Genomic DNA, 5093 nt, shown 5'->3' with positions numbered 1-5093 from the left:
CAACCTCCGCCTCCCAGGTTCAAGCGATTCTCCTGCCTCAGCCTCCCGAGTAGCTGGGATTACAGGCTTGCAGCACCACACCTGGCTAATTTTTGTATTTGTAGTAGAGACGGGGTTTCCCCATGTTGGTGAGGCTGGTCTTGAAATCCTGTCCTCGTGATTCGCCTGCCTTGACCTCCAAAAGTACTGGGATTACAGATGTGAGCCACTGCACCTAGCCTGTGAATGTCTCTTTAACAATTGCAGCAACAGGCTGAGTGGGTGGCTCATGCCTGTAATCCCAACACTGGGAGTCTGAGGCAGACAGATCACCTGAGGTCAAGAGTTTTGAGACCAGTCTGGCCAACATGGCAAAACCCCATCTCTACTAAAAAAAAAAACCCACAAAAATTAGCTGGGTATGGTGGCACATGCCTGTAATTCCAGCTGCTTGGGAGGATGAGGCAAGAGAATCACTTGAACCAGGGAGGAAGAGGTTGCAGTGAGCCAAGATAGCGCCACTGCACCCCAGCCTAGGTGACAAGAGTGAAACTCTGTCTCAAAAAAAAAAAATTGCAGCAACAGCTGAAACATTAGAAAGGCTTCATGTTAGGAGTAAACCCCATCCCCTACAGTAAGACTACTCTACATCTGCCTTATCAAAGCCTAAAGTCAAGCCTTGCCAAGTTTAGCAGAGGAAACAGAATATGGAGCTTGAGTACTGCCAACGTAGGGCTTGCAAATCTCCTTAGGCTTTCCATAGATGTGAGCTAACAAAGTGTAAATAAAACCAAGTGCCAGGCACGGTGGCTCATGCCTATAATCTCAGCACTTTGGGAGGCCGAGGTGGGTAGATCACAGTGGTCAGGAGTTTGAGACCAGCCAGGCCAACATGGCGAAACCCTGTCTCTACTAAAAATACAAAAATTAGCCAAGAATGGCAGCAGGTGCCTATAATCCCAGCTACTCAGGAGGCTGAACCAGGAGAATTGCTTGAACCCAGGAGGCGGGGGTTGCAGTGAGCCAAGATTGCGCCATTGCACTCCAGCCTAGGCAATAAAAGCAAAACTCCGTCTCAAATAAATAAATAAATAGATAAATACAAGCATCTACAAGTTTAGGTGACCACTCAGTAACTGAAGTGCCTGCTAAAACAAGAATCATAACTTTTCAGGGAAGATAACAGAATCTAGAGTCTCTAAAACATATTATTCATGATGTCCAGTGTTCCCAAAAAAATGACCTACAAAGATATGAGAAAATGTGATCCATAGTTTTAAAAAATTGGGATGGACTTTGTTATTCTTATTTTTGTTTTGTTTTGGAGATAAAGTCTTGCTCTGTCACCCAGGCTGGAGTGCAGTGGCACCATCTCGGTTCACTGCAACCTCCACCTCCTGGATTCAAACAATTCACGTGCCTCAGCGTCCTGAGTAGCTGGGACTACAGGCACACACCACCACAACCAGCTAATTTTTTTGTATTTTAGTAGAGACAGAGTTTCACCATGTTGCCTCGGCTGGTCTTGAACTCCTGAGCTTAGGCAATCCACCAGTCTCAGCCTCCTAAAGTGATAGGACTACAGATGTGAGCCACTGCATATAGCACTTATTGTAATGCATCTATTATAACTATGTTTAAAGAATTAAATGAAAATATATTAATGAAAGAATAGATAGGGAATCTTAGCACAGACATGGAAATTATAAAAATTCTAGCCGGGCGCGGTGGCTCAAGCCTGTAATCCCAGCACTTTGGGAGGCCGAGGCGGGTGGATCACGAGGTCAAGAGATCGAGACCATCCTGGTCAACATGGTGAAACCCCGTCTCTACTAAAAATACAAAAAATTAGCTGGGCATGGTGGCGTGTGCCTGTAATCCCAGCTACTCAGGAGGCTGAGGCAGGAGAATCGCCTGAACCCAGGAGGCGGAGGTTGCGGTGAGCCGAGATCGCGCCATTGCACTCCAGCCTGGGTAACAAGAGCAAAACTCTGTCTCAAAAAAAAAAAAAAATAGAGTAGAAAATAGAGTTCCCACATACCCTCCCTTCACACACACACACACACACACACACACACACGCACAGAACCCTTTAAGTACCATCAACATTCTGAACTAGCGTAGAACATTACAGCCAATGAGCCAACATTGATACATCATGATTAACCAAAGTCCATGGTTCCCATGAGGATTCATTCTTTGAATTACATTCTCTCGGTTCGGACAAATGTATAATGATATGTATCCACCATTCTAGTATCATGTAGAATATTTTCATTGCCCTAAAAATCCCCTGTGTTTCACCTATTACTCCTTTGTGATCTGCAAATCCCTGACCACCACTGACTTTTTTTTTTTTTTTTTTAACTATCTCTATAGTTTTGTCTTTTCCAGAATGTCACATAGTAGGAATCACACCATACACAGCCTTTTCAGATTGGGTTTTTTTAGTTAGTAATATACACTTAATATTCCCCCATGTCTTTTCATGGGTTGATAACTCATATCTTTTTAGCAAATAATATTCCATTGTATGAATGTACCAGTTTATTTAACTATTAACTTACTGAGGGACACTTTGGTTTCTCCAAGTTTTGGTAATTATGAAAAAAGCTGCTATAAACATTTGTGTGCAGGTTTTTATGTGGACCTGCTTTCAACTCATTTGGGTAAATACCAAGTAGCAATTTTTTATATACATAAAATTTACTGATATATATTTATATTAAAGCATATCATTCAGTGGCATTAAATACATTCACAATGTTGTGCAACCATCGCAGCTATCTAGTTCCAGAACTTTTCAGGTACCCAAATGTTTAAACTTTCCCCTTAATGGGAACCATGTACCCATTAAGCAGTAAAGTATTTTAAAATTTTTTGTTTGTTTGTTTTTGTTTTTTTTTTGCTTTTTTGAGACGGAGTTTCACTCTTGTTACCCAGGCTGGAGTGCAATGGCGCAATCTCGGCTCACCGCAACATCCGCCTCCTGGGTTCAGGCAATTCTCCTGCCTCAGCCTCCTGAGTGGCTGGGATTACAGGCAAGCACCACCATGCCCAGCTAATGTTTTGTATTTTTAGTAGAGACGGGGTTTCACCATGTTGACCAGGATGGTCTCGATCTCTTGACCTCGTGATCCACCCGCCTCGGCCTCCCAAAGTGCTGGGATTACAGGCTTGAGCCACCGCGCCCGGCTAGTATTTTTAAATTTAATTAAAATGGAATTGAAAATGAAGTTCCTTAGTCACACTTGGCAAATGTAGGCAGAGAAAACAACAAATCTAGAGCCTTTGATGGAGGAATGCATTTTTTTCAAAGAACAGTTAGTAGGCCAGTATGACTGCAGAATACAGAGCAAGAAGTCAGGAAAGTGGTCACTGAAAAAGAGATAGCTAATAAAGGGACCTCCATGTCATAGTGAAGAGTTTAGGTTTAAGAGTGATGGAAAATTTGCCAAAAAATTTTTTTGTTTGTTTGAGACAAAGTCTTGTTCTGTAGCCCAGGTTGGAGTGCAATGGCATGATCTCGGCTCACTGCAACATCTGCCTCCTGGGTTCTGGTGACTCTCCTGCCTCAGCCTTCCGAGTAGCTGGGATTACAGGAGCCCGCCACTTTGCCTGGGTAATTTTTGTAGTTTTACTAGAGGTGGAGGCCATGCCCGGCCAGATTTTTTTTTAAATGATAACTGGCTGGCTAGGCATGGTGGCTCATGCCTGTAATCCCAGCACTTTGGGAGGCTGAGGTGGGCAGCTCACTTGAGGCCAGGAGTTCGAGACCAGGCTGGCCAACATTAACGAAACCCGACTCTACTAAAAAATACAAAAATTAGGCCAGGAGTGGGGGCTCACGTCTGTAATCTCAGCACTTTGGGAGGCCGAGGCGGGTATCACCTGAGGTTAGGAATTCAAGACCAGCCTGGCCAACATGGTGAAACCCTGTCTCTACTAAAAATACAAAAAAATTAGCTGGGCGTGGTGGTGCATGCCTGTAGTTCGGGAGGCTGAGGCAAGAGAATTGCTTGAAGCCAGGAGGCGGAGACTGCAGTGAGCTGAGATCTCGCCACTGCACTACAGCCTGGGCGGCAGTGTGAGACTCCATCTCAAGAAAAAACAAAAATTAGCTGAGTGTGGTGGCAGGCGCCTGTAATCCCATCTACTCAGGAGACTGAGGCAAGAGAATCTTGAACCGAGGAGGCGGAGGTTGCAGTGAGCTAAAATCTTGCCATTGCACTCCAGCCTAGGCGACAAGAGCAAGACTCCACCTTAAAAAAAAATACAAAAATTAGTCAGGTGTGGTGGTGCACACCTGTAATCCCAGCTACTTGAGAGGCTGAGGCAGGTGAATCACTTGAACCCAGGAGGTGGAGGTTGCAATGAGCTGAGGTTGTGCTACTGCACTCCAGCCTGGGATACAGAGCAAGATTCTGTTTCAAAACAAAAACAAAAACAAAAACAAAACTGGCTGCTGTGCTGAAAAGACTGAAGGGATTCCAGAGTGAAACTGGAAGACTTTAAAGGCTGTTACAGCATTCCAAGTTAAAGACGATGGTTCTTCAACTAGGGAAGCAGTTGAGGTGATGAGAAATGTTTAGATTCAAAATGTATTTTGAAAGTTTATTGTACTTTAAAATTGGCCATTGGGTGTGACAAATAAAAACTGCATTCGATAGAGAATACTGAAAAAGGTGCAGATTTGAGAGAAAATTAGAAGTTTAGTTTTGAACATATTAAGTTTCAGATGACCACTGCCATCACGTAATTGCAACAGTAGAGCAAAATAACAGTTCTGATATTTTTTTATTATTAATTTTTTTTGAGACAGTCTCCCTCTGTCGCCCAGGCTGCAGTGGTGCGATCTCCGCTCACTGCAACCTCCAAGTCCCAGGTTCAAGTGATTCTTCTGCCTCAGCCTCCTGAGTATCTGGGACTATAGGCACATGTCACCACGCCCGTCTATTTTTTATTTATTTGGTAGAAATGGGGTTTCACCATGTTAGTCAGGCTCGTCTCGAAATCCTGACCTCATGATCTACCCACCTTGGCCTCCCAAAGTGCTGGGATTACAGCTGTGAGCCACCTCGCCCAGCCTATGTTCCTTTTTTTTTTTTTTTTTT

Source organism: Cebus imitator, unplaced genomic scaffold (genome assembly GCF_001604975.1).
Source record: "Cebus imitator isolate Cc_AM_T3 unplaced genomic scaffold, Cebus_imitator-1.0 Scaffold9, whole genome shotgun sequence".
NCBI classification, from domain to species: Eukaryota; Metazoa; Chordata; class Mammalia; order Primates; family Cebidae; genus Cebus; species Cebus imitator.
This window is presented reverse-complemented; position numbering follows the sequence as displayed.